Below are 24,570 nucleotides of genomic sequence, written 5' to 3' on the forward strand. Positions count from 1 at the left end.
GTTAGGCTAACTTATGTAGCCCCTATCCCCCCCTTAACCTCCGATGACTGGGGAAGACGGGTCTTTTGCCCGTAAAAAGCCATAAATGATCTGTTCATCGGAGTTGGTACCCTTCGTCCTCTCTCTTGACGAAGCCAGGTTGAATCGAGCGCGACGGGGTTTCTTAGCCGTTGCCTCATTCTTCATGCTCTGGTCCATTAGACCAAAACGAGCATCTTGCCTATGAAGGTGATCCCATTTTTTTATGTGTTTTCAACAACGTGCACAAAACACTAATCGAGGTCATAAGACCATCTCATCCAATCATCGTAGTACTAACATGCCTCGCATGTTCAAGTGTACACTACGAGGAAAGGGATATAGGTCCTCAATAGGAGCCTCAGGAGTGTGTTTCACAAAGATATAATGTTTTAAAAAGTTATTTTAACATTCTAAATCTTTCGAAACGATCAACAACTTGCCTATATATGGCATGTGATTTTCTCGAATCTCTTATCCGATGATGCAGTGTCTGGGTGCTATGCAAGTCTCGACACTGGTCTTGGTAAATGGGCTTCGCAAAAGAACCCATCACCCAACAACTTGATCTTGTCCCAGATCAAGGATTTTCCCAAAACATATCAGGTAAAATAGTGGAAAAGGTATTCCTCCCAAATACGCTGAGTCGATGGCAAGGCAAAAACGAAAGACAATAATGCGAAAAGCAAGAGCCTGGGCGCGAAGCGCCACGACAAACAGAAACAGGAAATGCAAAAGCAAAGGACAAGGATTGCGAAACCGCGTCCTTGAATTAAAAAACAGTAAGTAGTAAACACGAAAGCAAAAGCCTGGGCACAAAGCGTGATGACAAACAAAAACAAGAAATGCGAAAGCAAAGGACAAGGATCGCGAAACTGCGTCCTTGAATTAAAAGACAATAAATAGTAAATACGAAAGCAAAATCCTGGGCGCAAAGCGCGACGGCAAACAGAAACAGAAAATGCGAAAGCAAAGAACAAGGATCGCGAAACCGCGTCCTTGAATTAAAAGCATACTTATATACGTGTATGTATATAAATATGTAATTAAGTCTTTTCAATCTTTAATTATTTAAGCTCAATTTAATTATTTAAGTCCTTGTGCAACTTCTCCTACCTTGGGGTATTGCGAGGAAGAAGTCGTCTACAAGCGTAGGTGATCGTTGGTTTAGTTCGCGGGGCGCGAACGGGCTCTGTTGCGTAACACTGCAAGAGTACGATATTAGCATGAATCTTAATGGAAAACGGAACAAAGGCCGAGCAGGGGCTTATTTCTACTGCCAGCCGGACATATTCGGGCGGCAGGGGCCAAAGGCCCTTGCTAGCTTCCCAAAAGACGAGACAGGGGCCTTTGGCCTCTGTCGGCTTTCTAAAAAAAAATGAGGCAGGGGCCAAGGGCCCCTGCCGAGTCCTGAAGAATCATGGCAGTTCTACCTCGAATGGAAGGGGGCTTCCCACCCCCTTCCGTTGGCCTGTCAGAAGGCAAAACAAGAGGGAGAAGGGGTTGCAGGGGCCAAATGCCCACCTGCGGCCCTCGGAAGATGAGGCAGGGGCCAAATGGCCCCTGCCGAGCTTTGCTCGACAGGAAATGGGACAGGGGCCAGAGTTCCCACACCAACATCAATAATATTTAAATGCATGCGCACGAGTTCCCACACCAACATCCAATGCATACTTTCATTAATTGCACAATTCTTGTCAAATGCATCATTCCAATTATAACATGTGAACGATCATGCGAAACTCATAAATTTCAGTGTGCGTGTATGAACAATCGTGAAATCGACACTTTCACTGAAGCATGATCATCTAAGTATATGCACGTGAATAACTCATTCTTTCACATGGATGAAATTGACTCCATTATCAATAGAGAGAATTCCAGAATTCAACATGCTCGTAGAAACCTTTTATTCGGGCTCAATCGAGCCCAACAATTGAACCTGGAAAGCAACTAGTTACAAGTTAAGGAAATCTGAACTTATCCTGAAAGCATATATAAAAAAAAGAGTGGATATTTCAACTTGTGCAGACCCTGCTTGGGGGTTCAACACGGCTGTCAGGTAACTGCTAGGCCTGACAGTCACTGCACAGACTCTACCAGAGCCCGCGCAGGAGACTGCCAAGGCCTGGCAGTCAGCCCTTTCTTCAAAGAGGGCTCGAAAACCCGTTCAGGCATACACGAAGATACCTAGAGGAGGGAGATCAGGAAGGCACCAATGGAACTGCCTCCCTTTTTCTTTTTGCAAACTTACATTAAAAGTGCAACTTAACATGTAGAAGGTTGCTTCAGTTGATAAATTGGGTTCTGAATACAAAAAGTAGATGTCTAATCCACATGATGTACATGAGACACAATGTGTTAGTTTGTTTTCAAGGAATCAAATTTCAAGAAATCAGATAGGATCTGGCCGACAACGGCAAATAGGAAAAATACATTTTTATTAGCACTGCGAGACTAACTTACGACAACTAATTTAAGCAATACTTTATGCTCATGTAACTTAGAAACCTAGTTGGCTTGAATTCTTCTTTTGTTACTGGGTCCCATGTCTTTGTCAATGTAAAATCCCATAAAAAAAAAAAATCTGTTTGGACATGGGCCGGGTCGGGTCCGGACCCGACCCGGGCCCCTTTTTATGTTAGGGTTTTAAGAAAAACCCGAGCATTCGGGCGCCGCTACCCACCCCCCTTCTCCCCCTTCTCTTGCGGGAAGATTTGGGAAACCCACCAGGGGTTTCCCCTTCCGGTGCCCCCCTTCGCCTTTAAGAGAGAGGTTGGAGGGCGAGGGGAGTCTCGCCCCCCTCTCGCAGCCCTCTCGAGCTTTCCCCCCCCTCGCCGGTCTCCTTCCCTGCTGCGCCTGCCGCCGACGCCGGGAACCCCCCCCCCCCCTAGGTACGCCGTTCTTCTCTTCTCCTCCCTCTTTTCTTCCTCACTCCCCTCCTTGTCACCTCGCCGGGAGGCCGGCAGGCTCACAGCCGCTGCCGCAGGCCTCCCACTGCCTCCCTGTACCATCGGGGCCCCGATAGGTGGCTTGCGCAGCCCCTGTCGTACACTTCTCTCGCTGGGGATCGCCAGGGTGCCGGCAGGGGACCTGAGGCCCCTGCGACCCCCCTCCCTGTCACCTCGCCGGGAGGCCGGCAGGTGGCTCACAGCCACTGCCGCGGCCTCCCACCGCCTCTCTGTGTTGCCATGGCCCCGACAGGTGGCCTACGCGGCCCCTGTCGTCCCCGTCTCCCTCTGCGAATCGCCGGAGTGCCGGCAGGGGACCGGTGGCCCCTGCGGCACACCTTTTTGCTGCCACTGCGTGCTGTCGGCAGGGGTTGGCCCCTGCCGACCTGTGCCTTCGGCAGGGGCTGGGCCCCTGCCGTCTGGTGCTGTCGGCAGGGGTGGCCCTTGCCGACCTGTATTGTCGGCAGGGGCTCAGCCCCTGCCACTTCGTGCTGTCGGCAGGGGTTGGCCCCTGCCGACCTGTGCCTTCGGCAGGGGCTGGGCCCCCTGCCGTCTGGTGCTGTCGGCAGGGCTGGCCCTTGCCGACCTGTGTTGTCGGCAGGGGGCTCAGCCCCTGCCACTTCGTGCTGGCGGCAGGGGTTGGCCCCTGCCGACCTGTGCTTTCGGCAGGGGGCTGGCCCCCTGCCATCCTTATGCTTCCGGCAGGGGCTGGCCCCCTGCCATCCTTTGCTCTCGGCAGGGGCTCAGCCCCTGCCACTGTGTGCCGTTGGCAGGGGCTCAGCCCCTGCCACTTGGTGGCCGTCGGCAGGGGTGACCCCCTGCCACTGCGCTATGTTTAGGCTGGGGCTTGTTCCCCCACCGCTTGTCTGTTTTCGGCCAGCAGGGGCACACCTCTGTTGCCTCTCTTTTTCCTATAGACAGGATTGTCCTTCTTTTGCTCCGCATTATTATTAACATAGCACTGTTGCAGACCTCGCATCGGACCCTCGCTCTGGCTCCGCGGCCCGAGCCTCGTATCATCTACACGCGTAGACGCACGCAGCTGCAAGACATCCCGAGGTAGGGAAAAGTAGCACGAATAGTATGTATGAACAAGATAAAATAAGACTTCTGAGATAGAATAGTTGTTTTGCATACTTGTGTATCTGAAGAAATATTGACTGGTCAAAGTTTACTCTTTGTGATTCTTTTGAAATTGCATAATGTAAATTCTTTGGGTAGACTCATCAAGTAGTTTAATTGGCATGCCTGTTTACGTGTAGGATTACTTATCTGATAATTGTCTATTTTGCATGATTACTCCTTTGAGTCTGCATACTTAAGGTAGAATTTGTGAATAGACTCAGAATGCACTGCAATTGCTGTTGTAATCGAACCTTAAGGCAGGTACGATATGAATTTTATGTAAGATCATGGAGTGTATTGAAGTATGAAATTTACACTTTATTGGTTTTGATGTGATAATATCGGCCTTCACGGGCCAAATTGCTCAGAAAAGCAAAACATGTCATGTAGGAAACAAAAGAGTCATAAACCATTATGTTGCCTCTCATCGTAATTGTACCTCTAGGAAGGTACGATCGTACTTTTGGACAAGTCCGTCCCATGTGGGTTACGATGGTGGGATGATGAGGTTGTGGCAACCTCGATGAATGCTATTAGCAAAATGCTGAGATCACATAAAATGGTGACCTTTTCGCCTTCACAGGCAAGATGCTCGAGTGGGTCTAATGGACCAGAGCATATAGGATGGGACGACGGTTAAGAAACCCCCGTCGTACCCATCCGATCTTCACGGTTCATCAAGGGAGAGGATGGATGGTACAAAGACTCCGATGAACAGGTTGTTAACAACCACCCCACGAGCAAAAGACTCGGTTTTCCCCAGTCATTGGAGTTAGGGGAATTGGGATTACCATAAATTATCCTAGGTGGTAACTCCCAGGCACTTCTGCAGAAGTTGGATGCATCCATGGGCCACGAATGCCTTTGGGGATTTACTCTCTTGGTCACTGACCGTCCCCTTAGGAGCGGACTCAGTCAGTCATCCGGGTTAATGAAAACACCTGACATAATAAACCCCCGGATTGGTCTCGGCTGTTTCTACGTTTCGCGTCTGTGCGTACCCACAGGCCAGTTAATATCAGAACTTAAATAAGATATTCATGAATAGATATAGATGACTGAGACTTACACTGCTTCTCTTTGCACTTATTACATTTGCTAGAATAGACTACAACTGCTTTAACTGCTTAAATATCATAATTATCTTATGAATGTCCTGTTTTATTTTTCATTCTACTCGTGCACCTACTAGTTTGTTATGAAACTGACCCATTTCATGGGCAGGTGAGGAGTAGGACTTCATTGGCGGCCGATGGCGTGGTGCAACGTGGATCAAGATTCATTTCCTTTCTGCTGGCGGATCGGCTCTGGGACTTTTTGGAGTTTTTCTTAGATTTATTGAACTTTGGAATAAAAGACCCATTTTGTAATAAACTACAGATTTTAATCGATTGCTTTATTTCTTAAATTCCTTTAAGATGTTGTACATGTGAATGATGGTTTTTCAGCTAACGTACCCAGGATTGTTGACTTGTGTCCCTTTCTAAAATGTCTTCCGCTGTTGTTTTTAAATATTAAACTTTAAATCTTTGAAAGGTTTTTCGATGAGGTTTTCGAAATCACAAGTCGAAATTTTGGGGCGTTACAACTTGGTATCAGAGCCAGATCAGAAAGAAGTGAATCTTGACTATTGAGCATCCCATCGCGCTGTAAGTAAACCTTTGATATTTCATAGCATGTTTTGACTAAATGATATTCTTGTCTTATTCGTAGTACCGTTGGATATATGGATCCAGTTACTGGTTTTAATGATATTCGCGGTAGGAGCACGCGTAGTGTACGTGGTCGTTCCGTAAGGGGGAGGGGCGGACGTGAGATGTTCGGGGCTGGTTACTGGGCTAACCGCCCTCCTCTACCCATTTTTACGGATGAGCAAGGCTTCTCACTACCGATCGCCTACCAGATACCCTTGGCAACAGCATGGGCTGAAGTGCATGCTCGAGAAGGTGGTTTCGTGCCTTCACACATTCGGGTGCACCATCAGACACCACAGGAGTCATCGGGAGATTTTGTTCCCCCTGAGTTAGCAGAGGAGTGTGGTTTCTGCGGAGAAACAGGCCACACCATGGATGCTTGCTTCCACAAGGCTGAGCATGACGACAAGATCGCAATTTCGACTGCCGGGGAGCAACCGCCACCTCCGGCAGACCCAGTGGGCGGTGTATCACCCACATATACACCTGCGACGGATTCTTCAGATTATAGCCTTGGCTCACCGGAATATACTCCGGCGACGCCCCTTTACGGGCAGGAGCCCTCCTACGATGAGCCACTTCCCTTCACCCCTAAGCGCAGATTCAGGAGCACAGGCAATAGAAGGGAATATTTTAGGAAGTACTCTAGTCGTCCCTAAGGGGAGGTAGCACGCACCCAGTTTTGTTGGAGTCTGTGAACTCATTTATAACTGCGGAATATAACTTTTGCTTATGTACCAGCACAGCTGGATTCTAAATATTTGGCTCTCGGAATAAAGATTTATGTTATTGCCTTTGTTTCTATACTTATGCCTACTGGTACGTCTTCAGTATTTTTGATTTTTATCTTGGTTGCTTTTAAGGATGGTGGGAAACTCAAGCCACAGCATGGCCGATGAGTTGCGTGAACAGAGGGGATTCATGATGGATACCCTCAACTCCTTAGCTGAGGCGATTCGTAACCAGGGTCGTCCCCATCAGGATCCGGGTTCCCTTGCTGGGAATGCACCAACCGCCACATATGATAAATTTCTGAAGCTAGACCCTCCTACTTTCTCGGGCAAGGTTGATCCTGACTTGGCGGAGAGTTGGGTTAAAGAGGTGGAACGGGTGTTCCAAGTGTTGTCCGTTCCTGATGATAAGAAGACGATGTTCGGGTCCTTTCGTTTGAAGGACGACGCTCGAGAATGGTGGGACACTACGCGGGAGGTGCAGTTTCCGGGTGCTGAGGTGATTCCGTGGGAGGCCTTCCGAAGGGTTTTCCTCGGAAACTATTTCCCTCCTCATGCGAGGGAAAAGAAGAAGGTGGAATTTCTGGAGCTGTGCCAGGGCAGCTTAAGTTTGAACGATTATATCGCCAAATTTCAACGGTTGGAGCGCTATTGTCCTCACCTATTCGAGGATGATCATGAGCGTGCCGGGAAGTTTATTCGCGGACTGAAGGAAGGACTCAGGCATAGGGTTCTCACCAGCATGCCCGCGACTTTTCCTGCGGCAGTAGCAGCAGCCACCCTACTGAACGAGGATTGAGAGCGTTCAAAAAGTGTGCAAGCCAAGAAGTCAACCGCGTCAGGTGGTGAGCAGAAGAAGACATTTTCCGGCGGCTCAAGGCAACGACCACCTTTCCCAGAGAAGACTGAAGCAGGGAAGAAACAGTTTCCTCCAGCAAAACGCCAGCGACAACAGGGCCCTCCACCACCCAGGCAACCGTCGAGTGATAACTGCCCCAGGTGCAAGAGGCCTCATGTGGGACAATCTTGTCCGCGGGACACTGGCGGATGCCTATACTGTGGCAAGATGGGCCATTTCATACGCGACTGCCGGAAGAAAGCAGCAGATGACCTCAAGCGAACCGGCAACGTATCTCAGCCTCCTCGACCACCTCATCAGCAACAACAGCGAGCACAACCAAGCAGTGGCAGAGAGCCGGGTCGAGTTTATGCAGCCACGGTCGATCAATTGACCAAAGGGGATCTCGTTCAAGGTACCGTTCTTGTTGCTGATCAAGCAGCTTTTGCACTCTTTGATTGTGGTGCCACACATTCGTTTGTTTCAGTAAAATTCGTAAAACAATTGCATATAACGGTAAAAACGCTTGTTAATGCATTAGACGTGTATAACCCCGTTGGGAAGAACACGGTTTGCACCACTTTCATACCTGAATTGGACGTAGTTGTGGCAGAGCGGCACTTGCCTGCTTGTGCTATCCTGCTGGAGATGACTGAATTTGACGTCATCCTAGGCATGGATTGGTTGCACAAGTATCATGCCAAGATCTTTTGCCGTGATGGCAAGATCGTTTTATCACCTCCAGGCTCTTCGAGAGTAGAATTCAGAATTCCCAGACCTGTTCGAGCAAGCCGGATGATCTCGGCACTTAAGGCACAGAACTTTTTGCGGAAGGGATGCACTGCCTTTTTGGTTAGTGTTATCCAGTCAGATCCAATGCCCATTCCCATCAGTGAGCTAGATGTTGTTCGCGATTACCCCGACGTTTTTCCTAAAGAGCTGTCGGGACTTCCACCGTCTCGTGAGGTAGAATTCAATATTGAATTGCTACCAGGTACGACACCAATCTCCAAAGCACCCTACAGGATGGCGCCAGCTGAGCTTGAGGAGCTGAAGAAGCAGTTGCAGGAGTTGTTGGATCAGGGATTCATTCGCCCCAGCGTTTCTCCTTGGGGAGCTCCTGTGCTCTTCGTGAAGAAGAAGGACGGGACCTTGCAGTTGTGTATCGACTATCGAATGCTCAACCAGGCCACAATAAAAAAACAAGTACCCATTGCCGCGTATCGAAGACTTGTTCGATCAGTTGCAGAAGGCCAAGGTTTTCTCGAAAATCGATCTTAGGTCTGGATATCATCAGCTCAGGATTAGGAATGAGGATATTCCTAAGACGGCCTTTCGGACGAGATACGGACATTACGAGTTCACAGTCATGCCGTTCGGACTGACCAATGCCCCCGCAGCTTTCATGGACTTGATGAATAGGGTGTTCAAGCCATTTTTGGACACCTTCGTGATCGTGTTCATCGACGACATCTTGGTGTACTCAGAAAGTCGAGAGCAACATCGAGAGCACCTAACCGTTGTGTTAGAAACCTTGCGAAAGGAACAGTTGTTTGCCAAGTTCTCTAAATGTGAATTCTGGCTCGAGGAAGTCATGTTTCTGGGACACGTTATTTCTAAAGAAGGAGTGTCCGTGGACCCTGCAAAGGTGGAGGCTGTGCTTGGTTGGCAACAACCAAAGAACGCGCGTGATATCAGGAGTTTCCTTGGACTAGCAGGTTACTACCGAAGATTCATTCAGGATTTTTCTAAAATTGCGTTACCCCTGACAAAGTTACTGAAGAAAGAGGCTAAATTCTTATGGGACGAGAAGTGCGAGGCGAGTTTCCAGTTGTTGAAGGAGTGACTTACCAGTGCTCCTATTTTGACCTTACCTTCTGGTAAGGGCGGGTTCGTGATTTATACCGATGCCTCTGGGTCAGGCCTAGGGGCCGTGCTGATGCAGAATGGGAAGGTGATCGCTTACGCTTCTCGACAACTTAAAATTCACGAGAAGAACTACCCAACTCATGATTTAGAGTTAGCTGCGGTGGTGTTCGCACTAAAGATATGGCGACATTACTTGTATGGGGAGCAGTTTGAAGCATTCACCGATCATAAGAGCCTTAAGTACCTATTTTCACAGAAGGAATTGAATATGAGACAACGACGTTGGCTTGAATTCCTCAAGGATTACGACTTCACCCTCTCCTACCACCCAGGAAAGGCGAACGTTGTGGCTGATGCTCTCAGCCGCAAAGCACCGGAAGTTTCGATTAATGCTTTATTTGCTGGATGGAGGTTGGTCGAAGACCTAGCCTCATGGGAACCTTTCGCGGTCACTCAAGGTTTAATCGGCTTATCTCACCTTGTTGCTCAACCTGAGCTGCTTGCGAGGATCATCAATGGACAGAAAACGGATGCACGCTACGAAAAGTTGAAGGCTCAAGCGATATTGGCAGATACACCTTTTCGTCTGAAGGAGGATGGAAGTATATGGTTGAGGGAGCGCCTTTGGGTTCCTGATGACCCGGTTCTTCGAGATGAAGTTCTTGCGGAAGCCCACAAGTCTAGGTACACAATTCACCCGGGTAGCACGAAGATGTTCAAGGACCTGCAACGCAGTTATTGGTGGAACGGTATGAAGCGAGACGTGGCTGAGTATGTCTCGAAGTGTTTAACGTGTCAGCAAATCAAGATCGAGCACCAGAGACCCGGTGGGGTCATGCAGCAGATAGAGATCCCTCTATGGAAGTGGGAAGATGTTACCATGGACTTTATAGTCGGTCTTCCGAGGACGCGGAGGAAGCATGACGCGATTTGGGTGATCGTAGATAGACTCACCAAGACGGCTCACTTTCTACCTATCCGTCTCAACCAATCGTTAGATAGTCTTGCTGATCTCTATGTTAGAGAGATTGTGAGATTGCACGGTGTTGCAGTCTCGATTATCTCCGATCGTGATCCTAGATTCACTTCAAGGTTTTGGGGACAACTTCAGTTGGCGTTGGGCACAAAGTTAAAGTTTAGTACTGCATTTCACCCTCAGACGGACCGGCAGTCGGAGCGTACGATTCAAACCTTGGAAGACATGCTTCGAGCCTGTATGATGGACTGGAAGGGAGAGTGAGATTCCCACATCAGTTTGGCGGAGTTCGCGTATAACAACAGCTATCATGCGAGCATCGGGATGGCCCCATACGAAGCTTTGTATGGGAGGCCATGTCGATCACCTGTTTACTGGGACGAGGTTGGCGAGCGAAAATTGGAGGCACCTATAGTCTTGCAACACTATACTCAACAAGTGCAGATGATTCGGGAACGACTCCGTACCGCTCAGAGTCGGCAGAAGAGCTATGCAGATAGACGCCGACGAGAGCTTACGTTCGATATTGGTGAGATGGTTTTTGTTAAGGTATCTCCGACGAAGAGCGTATTTCGGTTCGGGAAGAAGGGAAAGCTGAGTCCTAGATACGTCGGACCATTCGAAATCCTGGAGCGAATTGGAGAAGCAGCTTATCGCGTGGCGTTACCTCCGCAGTATGCTCAGATCCATAATGTTTTTCACGTATCCATGTTGAGGAAGTATGTTCACGATCCATCGCATATCATTCATTATGATGATGTGGACATTAGAGGGGACTTGACTTTCGAAGAAAGACCAGTGGAGATCATCGACCGTCGTGACCAAGTGCTTAGATCAAAGACCATATCATTTGTAAAGGTTCGGTGGCAACATCATGGGATTGACGAATGTACTTGGGAACCTGAGAGCGATATCAGGGAAAAATATCCTGACCTGTTTTTTGATTCTTCAAGGTAATAGATATTTCGCGGACGAAATTCTTTTAAGAGGGGAAGGATGTAAAATCCCATAAAAAAAAAAAATCTGTTTGGACCCGGGCCGGGTCGGGTCCGGACCCGACCCGGGCCCCTTTTTATGTTAGGGTTTTAAGAAAAACCCGAGCATTCGGGCGCCGCTACCCACCCCCCTTCTCCCCCTTCTCTTGCGGGAAGATTTGGGAAACCCACCAGGGGTTTCCCCTTCCGGTGCCCCCCTTCGCCTTTAAGAGAGAGGTTGGAGGGCGAGGGGAGTCTCGCCCCCCTCTCGCAGCCCTCTCGAGCTTTCCCCCCCCTCGCCGGTCTCCTTCCCTGCTGCGCCTGCCGCCGACGCCGGGAACCCCCCCCCCCCCAGGTATGCCGTTCTTCTCTTCTCCTCCCTCTTTTCTTCCTCACTCCCCTCCTTGTCACCTCGCCGGGAGGCCGGCAGGCTCACAGCCGCTGCCGCAGGCCTCCCACTGCCTCCCTGTACCATCGGGGCCCCGATAGGTGGCTTGCGCAGCCCCTGTCGTACACTTCTCTCGCTGGGGATCGCCAGGGTGCCGGCAGGGGACCTGAGGCCCCTGCGACCCCCCTCCCTGTCACCTCGCCGGGAGGCCGGCAGGTGGCTCACAGCCACTGCCGCGGCCTCCCACCGCCTCTCTGTGTCGCCATGGCCCCGACAGGTGGCCTACGCGGCCCCTGTCGTCCCCGTCTCCCTCTGCGAATCGCCGGAGTGCCGGCAGGGGACCGGTGGCCCCTGCGGCACACCTTTTTGCTGCCACTGCGTGCTGTCGGCAGGGGTTGGCCCCTGCCGACCTCTACCTTCGGCAGGGGCTGGGCCCCTGCCGTCTGGTGCTGTCGGCAGGGGTGGCCCTTGCCGACCTGTATTGTCGGCAGGGGCTCAGCCCCTGCCACTTCGTGCTGTCGGCAGGGGTTGGCCCCTGCCGACCTGTGCCTTCGGCAGGGGCTGGGCCCCCTGCCGTCTGGTGCTGTCGGCAGGGCTGGCCCTTGCCGACCTGTGTTGTCGGCAGGGGGCTCAGCCCCTGCCACTTCGTGCTGGCGGCAGGGGTTGGCCCCTGCCGACCTGTGCTTTCGGCAGGGGGCTGGCCCCCTGCCATCCTTATGCTTCCGGCAGGGGCTGGCCCCCTGCCATCCTTTGCTCTCGGCAGGGGCTCAGCCCCTGCCACTGTGTGCCGTTGGCAGGGGCTCAGCCCCTGCCACTTGGTGGCCGTCGGCAGGGGTGACCCCCTGCCACTGCGCTATGTTTAGGCTGGGGCTTGTTCCCCCACCGCTTGTCTATTTTCGGCCAGCAGGGGCACACCTCTGTTGCCTCTCTTTTTCCTATAGACAGGATTGTCCTTCTTTTGCTCCGCATTATTATTAACATAGCACTGTTGCAGACCTCGCATCGGACCCTCGCTCTGGCTCCGCGGCCCGAGCCTCGTATCATCTACACGCGTAGACGCACGCAGCTGCAAGACATCCCGAGGTAGGGAAAAGTCGCACGAATAGTATGTATGAACAAGATAAAATAAGACTTCTGAGATAGAATAGTTGTTTTGCATACTTGTGTATCTGAAGAAATATTGACTGGTCAAAGTTTACTCTTTGTGATTCTTTTGAAATTGCATAATGTAAATTCTTTGGGTAGACTCATCAAGTAGTTTAATTGGCATGCCTGTTTACGTGTAGGATTACTTATCTGATAATTGTCTATTTTGCATGATTACTCCTTTGAGTCTGCATACTTAAGGTAGAATTTGTGAATAGACTCAGAATGCACTGCAATTGCTGTTGTAATCGAACCTTAAGGCAGGTACGATATGAATTTTATGTAAGATCATGGAGTGTATTGAAGTATGAAATTTACACTTTATTGGTTTTGATGTGATAATATCGGCCTTCACGGGCCAAATTGCTCAGAAAAGCAAAACATGTCATGTAGGAAACAAAAGAGTCATAAACCATTATGTTGCCTCTCATCGTAATTGTACCTCTAGGAAGGTACGATCGTACTTTTGGACAAGTCCGTCCCATGTGGGTTACGATGGTGGGATGATGAGGTTGTGGCAACCTCGATGAATGCTATTAGCAAAATGCTGAGATCACATAAAATGGTGACCTTTTCGCCTTCACAGGCAAGATGCTCGAGTGGGTCTAATGGACCAGAGCATATAGGATGGGACGACGGTTAAGAAACCCCCGTCGTACCCATCCGATCTTCACGGTTCATCAAGGGAGAGGATGGATGGTACAAAGACTCCGATGAACAGGTTGTTAACAACCACCCCACGAGCAAAAGACTCGGTTTTCCCCAGTCATTGGAGTTAGGGGAATTGGGATTACCATAAATTATCCTAGGTGGTAACTCCCAGGCACTTCTGCAGAAGTTGGATGCATCCATGGGCCACGAATGCCTTTGGGGATTTACTCTCTTGGTCACTGACCGTCCCCTTAGGAGCGGACTCAGTCAGTCATCCGGGTTAATGAAAACACCTGACATAATAAACCCCCGGATTGGTCTCGGCTGTTTCTACGTTTCGCGTCTGTGCGTACCCACAGGCCAGTTAATATCAGAACTTAAATAAGATATTCATGAATAGATATAGATGACTGAGACTTACACTGCTTCTCTTTGCACTTATTACATTTGCTAGAATAGACTACAACTGCTTTAACTGCTTAAATATCATAATTATCTTATGAATGTCCTGTTTTATTTTTCATTCTACTCGTGCACCTACTAGTTTGTTATGAAACTGACCCATTTCATGGGCAGGTGAGGAGTAGGACTTCATTGGCGGCCGATGGCGTGGTGCAACGTGGATCAAGATTCATTTCTTTTCTGCTGGCGGATCGGCTCTGGGACTTTTTGGAGTTTTTCTTAGATTTATTGAACTTTGGAATAAAAGACCCATTTTGTAATAAACTACAGATTTTAATCGATTGCTTTATTTCTTAAATTCCTTTAAGATGTTGTACATGTGAATGATGGTTTTTCAGCTAACGTACCCAGGATTGTTGACTTGTGTCCCTTTCTAAAATGTCTTCCGCTGTTGTTTTTAAATATTAAACTTTAAATCTTTGAAAGGTTTTTCGATGAGGTTTTCGAAATCACAAGTCGAAATTTTGGGGCGTTACAACTTGGTATCAGAGCCAGATCAGAAAGAAGTGAATCTTGACTATTGAGCATCCCATCGCGCTGTAAGTAAACCTTTGATATTTCATAGCATGTTTTGACTAAATGATATTCTTGTCTTATTCGTAGTACCGTTGGATATATGGATCCAGTTACTGGTTTTAATGATATTCGCGGTAGGAGCACGCGTAGTGTACGTGGTCGTTCCGTAAGGGGGAGGGGCGGACGTGAGATGTTCGGGGCTGGTTACTGGGCTAACCGCCCTCCTCTACCCATTTTTACGGATGAGCAAGGCTTCTCACTACCGATCGCCTACCAGATACCCTTGGCAACAGCATGGGCTGAAGTGCATACTCGAGAAGGTGGTTTCGTGCCTTCACACATTCGGGTGCACCATCAGACACCACAGGAGTCATCGGGAGATTTTGTTCCCCCTGAGTTAGCAGAGGAGTGTGGTTTCTGCGGAGAAACAGGCCACACCATGGATGCTTGCTTCCACAAGGCTGAGCATGACGACAAGATCGCAATTTCGACTGCCGGGGAGCAACCGCCACCTCCGGCAGACCCAGTGGGCGGTGTATCACCCACATATACACCTGCGACGGATTCTTCAGATTATAGCCTTGGCTCACCGGAATATACTCCGGCGACGCCCCTTTACGGGCAGGAGCCCTCCTACGATGAGCCACTTCCCTTCACCCCTAAGCGCAGATTCAGGCGCACAGGCAATAGAAGGGAATATTTTAGGAAGTACTCTAGTCGTCCCTAAGGGGAGGTAGCACGCACCCAGTTTTGTTGGAGTCTGTGAACTCATTTATAACTGCGGAATATAACTTTTGCTTATGTACCAGCACAGTTGGATTCTAAATATTTGACTCTCGGAATAAAGATTTATGTTATTGCCTTTGTTTCTATACTTATGCCTACTGGTACGTCTTCAGTATTTTTGATTTTTATCTTGGTTGCTTTTAAGGATGGCGGGAAACTCAAGCCACAGCATGGCCGATGAGTTGCGTGAACAGAGGGGATTCATGATGGATACCCTCAACTTCTTAGCTGAGGCGATTCGTAACCAGGGTCGTCCCCATCAGGATCCGGGTTCCCTTGCTGGGAATGCACCAACCGCCACATATGAGAAATTTCTGAAGCTAGACCCTCCTACTTTCTCGGGCAAGGTTGATCCTGACTTGGCGGAGAGTTGGGTTAAAGAGGTGGAACGGGTGTTCCAAGTGTTGTCCGTTCCTGATGATAAGAAGACGATGTTCGGGTCCTTTCGTTTGAAGGACGACGCTCGAGAATGGTGGGACACTACGCGGGAGGTGCAGTTTCCGGGTGCTGAGGTGATTCCGTGGGAGGCCTTCCGAAGGGTTTTCCTCGGAAACTATTTCCCTCCTCATGCGAGGGAAAAGAAGAAGGTGGAATTTCTGGAGCTGTGCCAGGGCAGCTTAAGTTTGAACGATTATATCGCCAAATTTCAACGGTTGGAGCGCTATTGTCCTCACCTATTCGAGGATGATTATGAGCGTGCCGGGAAGTTTATTCGCGGACTGAAGGAAGGACTCAGGCATAGGGTTCTCACCAGCATGCCCGCGACTTTTCCTGCGGCAGTAGCAGCAGCCACCCTACTGAACGAGGATTGAGAGCGTTCAAAAAGTGTGCAAGCCAAGAAGTCAACCGCGTCAGGTGGTGAGCAGAAGAAGACATTTTCCGGCGGCCCAGGGCAACGACCACCTTTCCCAGAGAAGACTGAAGCAGGGAAGAAACAGTTTCCTCCAGCAAAACGCCAGCGACAACAGGGCCCTCCACCACCCAGGCAACCGTCGAGTGATAACTGCCCCAGGTGCAAGAGGCCTCATGTGGGACAATCTTGTCCGCGGGACACTGGCGGATGCCTATACTGTGGCAAGATGGGCCATTTCATACGCGACTGCCGGAAGAAAGCAGCAGATGACCTCAAGCGAACCGGCAACGTATCTCAGCCTCCTCGACCACCTCATCAGCAACAACAGCGAGCACAACCAAGCAGTGGCAGAGAGCCGGGTCGAGTTTATGCAGCCACGGTCGATCAATTGACCAAAGGGGATCTCGTTCAAGGTACCGTTCTTGTTGCTGATCAAGCAGCTTTTGCACTCTTTGATTGTGGTGCCACACATTCGTTTGTTTCAGTAAAATTCGTAAAACAATTGCATATAACGGTAAAAACGCTTGTTAATGCATTAGACGTGTATAACCCCGTTGGGAAGAACACGGTTTGCACCACTTTCATACCTGAATTGGACGTAGTTGTGGCAGAGCGGCACTTGCCTGCTTGTGCTATCCTGCTGGAGATGACTGAATTTGACGTCATCCTAGGCATGGATTGGTTGCACAAGTATCATGCCAAGATCTTTTGCCGTGATGGCAAGATCGTTTTATCACCTCCAGGCTCTTCGAGAGTAGAATTCAGAATTCCCAGACCTGTTCGAGCAAGCCGGATGATCTCGGCACTTAAGGCACAGAACTTTTTGCGGAAGGGATGCACTGCCTTTTTGGTTAGTGTTATCCAGTCAGATCCAATGCCCATTCCCATCAGTGAGCTAGATGTTGTTCGCGATTACCCCGACGTTTTTCCTAAAGAGCTGTCGGGACTTCCACCGTCTCGTGAGGTAGAATTCAATATTGAATTGCTACCAGGTACGACACCAATCTCCAAAGCACCCTACAGGATGGCGCCAGCTGAGCTTGAGGAGCTGAAGAAGCAGTTGCAGGAGTTGTTGGATCAGGGATTCATTCGCCCCAGCGTTTCTCCTTGGGGAGCTCCTGTGCTCTTCGTGAAGAAGAAGGACGGGACCTTGCAGTTGTGTATCGACTATCGAATGCTCAACCAGGCCACAATAAAAAAACAAGTACCCATTGCCGCGTATCGAAGACTTGTTCGATCAGTTGCAGAAGGCCAAGGTTTTCTCGAAAATCGATCTTAGGTCTGGATATCATCAGCTCAGGATTAGGAATGAGGATATTCCTAAGACGGCCTTTCGGACGAGATACGGACATTACGAGTTCACAGTCATGCCGTTCGGACTGACCAATGCCCCCGCAGCTTTCATGGACTTGATGAATAGGGTGTTCAAGCCATTTTTGGACACCTTCGTGATCGTGTTCATCGACGACATCTTGGTGTACTCAGAAAGTCGAGAGCAACATCGAGAGCACCTAACCGTTGTGTTAGAAACCTTGCGAAAGGAACAGTTGTTTGCCAAGTTCTCTAAATGTGAATTCTGGCTCGAGGAAGTCATGTTTCTGGGACACGTTATTTCTAAAGAAGGAGTGTCCGTGGACCCTGCAAAGGTGGAGGCTGTGCTTGGTTGGCAACAACCAAAGAACGCGCGTGATATCAGGAGTTTCCTTGGACTAGCAGGTTACTACCGAAGATTCATTCAGGATTTTTCTAAAATTGCGTTACCCCTGACAAAGTTACTGAAGAAAGAGGCTAAATTCTTATGGGACGAGAAGTGCGAGGCGAGTTTCCAGTTGTTGAAGGAGTGACTTACCAGTGCTCCTATTTTGACCTTACCTTCTGGTAAGGGCGGGTTCGTGATTTATACCGATGCCTCTGGGTCAGGCCTAGGGGCCGTGCTGATGCAGAATGGGAAGGTGATCGCTTACGCTTCTCGACAACTTAAAATTCACGAGAAGAACTACCCAACTCATGATTTAGAGTTAGCTGCGGTGGTGTTCGCACTAAAGATATGGCGACATTACTTGTATGGGGAGCAGTTTGAAGCATTCACCGATCATAAGAGCCTTAAGTACCTATTTTCACAGAAGGAATTGAATATGAGACAACGACGTTGGCTTGAATTCCTCAAGGATTACGACTTCACCCTCTCCTACCACCCAGGAAAGGCGAACGTTGTGGCTGATGCTCTCAGCCGCAAAGCACCGGAAGTTTCGATTAATGCTTTATTTGCTGGATGGAGGTTGGTCGAAGACCTAGCCTCATGGGAACCTTTCGCGGTCACTCAAGGTTTAATCGGCTTATCTCACCTTGTTGCTCAACCTGAGCTGCTTGCGAGGATCATCAATGGACAGAAAACGGATGCACGCTACGAAAAGTTGAAGGCTCAAGCGATATTGGCAGATACACCTTTTCGTCTGAAGGAGGATGGAAGTATATGGTTGAGGGAGCGCCTTTGGGTTCCTGATGACCCGGTTCTTCGAGATGAAGTTCTTGCGGAAGCCCACAAGTCTAGGTACACAATTCACCCGGGTAGCACGAAGATGTTCAAGGACCTGCAACGCAGTTATTGGTGGAACGGTATGAAGCGAGACGTGGCTGAGTATGTCTCGAAGTGTTTAACGTGTCAGCAAATCAAGATCGAGCACCAGAGACCCGGTGGGGTCATGCAGCAGATAGAGATCCCTCTATGGAAGTGGGAAGATGTTACCATGGACTTTATAGTCGGTCTTCCGAGGACGCGGAGGAAGCATGACGCGATTTGGGTGATCGTAGATAGACTCACCAAGACGGCTCACTTTCTACCTATCCGTCTCAACCAATCGTTAGATAGTCTTGCTGATCTCTATGTTAGAGAGATTGTGAGATTGCACGGTGTTGCAGTCTCGATTATCTCCGATCGTGATCCTAGATTCACTTCAAGGTTTTGGGGACAACTTCAGTTGGCGTTGGGCACAAAGTTAAAGTTTAGTACTGCATTTCACCCTCAGACGGACCGGCAGTCGGAGCGTACGATTCAAACCTTGGAAGACATGCTTCGAGCCTGTATGATGGACTGGAAGGGAGAGTGGGATTCCCACATCAGTTTGGCGGAGTTCGCGTATAACAACAGCTATCATGCGAGCATCGGGATGGCCCCATACGAAGCTTTGTATGGGAGGCCATGTCGATCACCTGTTTACTGGGACGAGGTTGGCGAGCGAAAATTGGAGGCACCTATAGTCTTGCAACACTATACTCAACAAGTGCAGATGATTCGGGAACGACTCCGTACCGCTCAGAGTCGGCAGAAGAGCTATGCAGATAGACGCCGACGAGAGCTTACGTTCGATATTGGTGAGATGGTTTTTGTTAAGGTATCTCCGACGAAGAGCGTATTTCGGTTCGGGAAGAAGGGAAAGCTGAGTCCTAGATACGTCGGACCATTCGAAATCCTGGAGCGAATTGGAGAAGCAGCTTATCGCGTGGCGTTACCTCCGCAGTATGATCAGATCCATAATGTTTTTCACGTATCCATGTTGAGGAAGTATGTTCACGATCCATCGCATATCATTCATTATGATGATGTGGACATTAGAGGGGACTTGACTTTCGAAGAAAGACCAGTGGAGATCATCGACCGTCGTGACCAAGTGCTTAGATCAAAGACCATATCATTTGTAAAGGTTCGGTGGCAACATCATGGGATTGACGAATGTACTTGGGAACCTGAGAGCGATATCAGGGAAAAATATCCTGACCTGTTTTTTGATTCTTCAAGGTAATAGATATTTCGCGGACGAAATTCTTTTAAGAGGGGAAGGATGTAAAATCCCATAAAAAAAAAAAAATCTGTTTGGACCCGGGCCGGGTCGGGTCCGGACCCGACCCGGGCCCCTTTTTATGTTAGGGTTTTAAGAAAAACCCGAGCATTCGGGCGCCGCTACCCACCCCCCTTCTCCCCCTTCTCTTGCGGGAAGATTTGGGAAACCCACCAGGGGTTTCCCCTTCTGGTGCCCCCCTTCGCCTTTAAGAGAGAGGTTGGAGGGCGAGGGGAGTCTCGCCCCCCTCTCGCAGCCCTCTCGAGCTTTCCCCCCCCTCGCCGGTCTCCTTCCCTGCTGCGCCTGCCGCCGACGCCGGGAACCCCCCCCCCCAGGTATGCCGTTCTTCTCTTCTCCTCCCTCTTTTCTTCCTCACTCCCCTCCTTGTCACCTCGCCGGGAGGCCGGCAGGCTCACAGCCGCTGCCGCAGGCCTCCCACTGCCTCCCTGTACCATCGGGGCCCCGATAGGTGGCTTGCGCAGCCCCTGTCGTCCCCTTCTCTCGCTGGGGATCGCCAGGGTGCCGGCAGGGGACCTGAGGCCCCTGCGACCCCCCTCCCTGTCACCTCGCCGGGAGGCCGGCAGGTGGCTCACAGCCACTGCCGCGGCCTCCCACCGCCTCTCTGTGTCGCCATGGCCCCGACAGGTGGCCTACGCGGCCCCTGTCGTCCCCGTCTCCCTCTGCGAATCGCCGGAGTGTCGGCAGGGGACCGGTGGCCCCTGCGGTCGGCAGGGGCTCAGCCCCTGCCACTGTGTGCCGTTGGCAGGGGCTCAGCCCCTGCCACTTGGTGGCCGTCGGCAGGGGTGACCCCCTGCCACTGCGCTATGTTTAGGCTGGGGCTTGTTCCCCCACCGCTTGTCTGTTTTCGGCCAGCAGGGGCACACCTCTGTTGCCTCTCTTTTTCCTATAGACAGGATTGTCCTTCTTTTGCTCCGCATTATTATTAACATAGCACTGTTGCAGACCTCGCATCGGACCCTCGCTCTGGCTCCGCGGCCCGAGCCTCGTATCATCTACACGCGTAGACGCACGCAGCTGCAAGACATCCCGAGGTAGGGGAAAGTCGCACGAATAGTATGTATGAACAAGATAAAATAAGACTTCTGAGATAGAATAGTTGTTTTGCATACTTGTGTATCTGAAGAAATATTGACTGGTCAAAGTTTACTCTTTGTGATTCTTTTGAAATTGCATAATGTAAATTCTTTGGGTAGACTCATCAAGTAGTTTAATTGGCATGCCTGTTTACGTGTAGGATTACTTATCTGATAATTGTCTATTTTGCATGATTACTCCTTTGAGTCTGCATACTTAAGGTAGAATTTGTGAATAGACTCAGAATGCACTGCAATTGCTGTTGTAATCGAACCTTAAGGCAGGTACGATATGAATTTTATGTAAGATCATGGAGTGTATTGAAGTATGAAATTTACACTTTATTGGTTTTGATGTGATAATATCGGCCTTCACGGGCCAAATTGCTCAGAAAAGCAAAACATGTCATGTAGGAAACAAAAGAGTCATAAACCATTATGTTGCCTCTCATCGTAATTGTACCTCTAGGAAGGTACGATCGTACTTTTGGACAAGTCCGTCCCATGTGGGTTACGATGGTGGGATGATGAGGTTGTGGCAACCTCGATGAATGCTATTAGCAAAATGCTGAGATCACATAAAATGGTGACCTTTTCGCCTTCACAGGCAAGATGCTCGAGTGGGTCTAATGGACCAGAGCATATAGGATGGGACGACGGTTAAGAAACCCCCGTCGTACCCATCCGATCTTCACGGTTCATCAAGGGAGAGGATGGATGGTACAAAGACTCCGATGAACAGGTTGTTAACAACCACCCCACGAGCAAAAGACTCGGTTTTCCCCAGTCATCGGAGTTAGGGGAATTGGGATTACCATAAATTATCCTAGGTGGTAACTCCCAGGCACTTCTGCAGAAGTTGGATGCATCCATGGGCCACGAATGCCTTTGGGGATTTACTCTCTTGGTCACTGACCGTCCCCTTAGGAGCGGACTCAGTCAGTCATCCGGGTTAATGAAAACACCTGACATAATAAACCCCCGGATTGGTCTCGGCTGTTTCTACGTTTCGCGTCTGTGCGTACCCACAGGCCAGTTAATATCAGAACTTAAATAAGATATTCATGAATAGATATAGATGACTGAGACTTACACTGCTTCTCTTTGCACTTATTACATTTGCTAGAATAGACTACAACTGCTTTAACTGCTTAAATATCATAATTATCTTATGAATGTCCTGTTTTATTTTTCATTCTACTCGTGCACCTACTAGTTTGTTATGAAACTGACCCATTTCATGGGCAGGTGAGGAGTAGGACTTCACTGGCGGCCGATGGCGTGGTGCAACGTGGATCAAGATTCATTTCCTTTCTGCTGGCGGATCGGCTCTGGGACTTTTTTGGAGTTTTTCTTAGATTTATTGAACTTTGGAATAAAAGACCCATTTTGTAATAAACTACAGATTTTAATCGATTGCTTTATTTCTTAAATTCCTTTAAGATGTTGTACATGTGAATGATGGTTTTTCAGCTAACGTACCCAGGATTGTTGACTTGTGTCCCTTTCTAAAATGTCTTCCGCTGTTGTTTTTAAATATTAAACTTTAAATCTTTGAAAGGTTTTTCGATGAGGTTTTCGAAATCACAAGTCGAAATTTTGGGGCGTTACAGTCAACCTCTACAATCATGCCCCATATCAACCAGACGTCACTGGAATGCCCTGGGATCAGATATGATATACAGCAGAAGGTATGGAAACAGATCTCTTTTCATATGAGAATAAAATGATAATACCATGAGCCCCCTAAACAAAAACATAATCATGTAAGTTTGACTGTTCTATCAATTTCTTGATTGAACTCTAAGTTGTTGGATTGCATCTCAACTATGTTATCAACCCTAAGCAAGGAACAAATACCCTTTCATCAAATAGTCCGAATACAAAAAGAGTAGGCGGCTAATATATGCACACAAGTAACCAATCTGGTTAGATACAAGTATAATCACCAACATTTAGCAAAATAAAATCTTAGGCTTCCATTGAACTGTATGGTCTAAACAGAATTTCAAATAAAAAAGAATGTATTGAAATATGCTGAAGTAAAAATCTAAATACCTTTAAGCTGGAAACAGGTTTAAACCATGAATTTGGACCTCATAGAGCAAGAAAAATTAATGTATCATATACTACCCTAAAATCCGAAACTCCCAACTAAGACAAATCATACCAACCCTACCTCAGAGATCACAGACCCCTACCCCAAATTTTTTTTTACCAAATCATTGCATGGAATGCAAATCCATGCCTTTGTTTTTATTTAAACCAGAAAAAGAACCCGTACCTCAAAATCGGCGTTTGAGGGTTGCGGCTATCGTGAGAAGGAGAGCGATTCCACCGGCCTCGACTGCTTCGACACCGTGGAGGGGATTTTTGTGCCGGCGTCGGTTGCTCCGCTGGGGGACTGGCTTCGTCGGCCTGCGTCAGTGATTGCCGCACGGAAGGGAAAGGACAGGAGAAGGGGGAAAGAATGAGAGATATGAGAGAGACCAGACAAGAGAGAGCCGGTGTCGCCACTGCCGAGCTCAGGCTGAGAGGGACAGGGAGAGAGGAGGAATAGGGAGGCCCCTTTTGTAGAAGTGGGGTCTCCCAAAAAGGAAGGAGCTCCCCTTCCATCATCTGGCGGTTGCGCTCCAGCGCCCCTCCCCCTTTGCGATTTCGCCCTGCGGGGATTAGGGTTCACTCTGAACCCTACCCCTGTCGTTTTTATCGGGCAACCCGTATCGGGTTGCCTCATATGTTTGTTTGTTTTTTTGTTTTGTTTTTTCGTTACTTACCTGCTAGGGGGGGCGTGGCCCGGGTTCGAGACCGAGACCCGGGATCCAGACACAGTCTGGATCCGCGACACCCCATTGCGGTGTGGATCCGTGTCTTACCAACAATGTGGATCCACAAGTTGGATCCAAATGGATCCAACTGTAGATCTCTGCACTAAATTTTTATATTTATTATTTCTTTTTATATATATATATATGATATTAACTATATATATGCCCCCTTATGGGTCCTGGATCCGAAATACGGATCCTAGGCCCATTTGCACATTTTGCATTATTTTATAAAAGAAAATACACGAAAAATTTTCGGTTATTACATGATGGGTATTTCAGTTTACATGAACAGAAATATATATATATATATATATACATACAAATACACATACAATTTAACATTATCAAACAATGATACACACATATGTTGTGTGTTTGTGTGCACGCGTAGGCGTGGGTGCATGCATGTGTGTGTGTTGATATAGATAATTCTTAACCTAAAGCAATAAAATGTGAATATCATTTCAAGTGCAAACTCTTGAATACCAATTCTAAATCACTATGATTAAAAACATCAAATAATGGAACTTAGTTGTAATTGAAACATAATATAATCGATGTCAAATTTTAAAAGAAAAATAATGAGAGTGAATACAAAATAAATAACCAAGATCATAAAAGAAAATAGATAAGTTAGACAGTGTGGCTGTGTCCTACATTGGTTTGATTGCATCCATGAAGTGCCCTGGTGTGTCCAAGTGTCCTGTTGTATCGACACAAGCTGAATTATGGTATGTACAAACTTGATTTGCTTGTATTACTTTCAAAATGTCATGAAAGATCGTGTCTTTAATTTTTTTTCTGGTTTAAGAAAATAAAATTTATATGTTT

General features: G+C 48.6%; 1 protein-coding gene across 4 annotated transcripts in view; it reads left to right on the forward strand.

Annotated features, from left to right (window-relative positions):
* Window positions 1–24,570, forward strand: part of LOC149815790 (pyridoxal kinase-like) — a 147,266-nt gene that overhangs the window by 21,834 nt on the left and 100,862 nt on the right. The gene's annotated exons all lie outside the window — the stretch shown is intronic.

Source organism: Nuphar pumila, chromosome 15 (genome assembly GCF_984573655.1).
Source record: "Nuphar pumila chromosome 15, dmNupPumi1.hap1.1, whole genome shotgun sequence".
Classification (NCBI taxonomy): domain Eukaryota; kingdom Viridiplantae; phylum Streptophyta; class Magnoliopsida; order Nymphaeales; family Nymphaeaceae; genus Nuphar; species Nuphar pumila.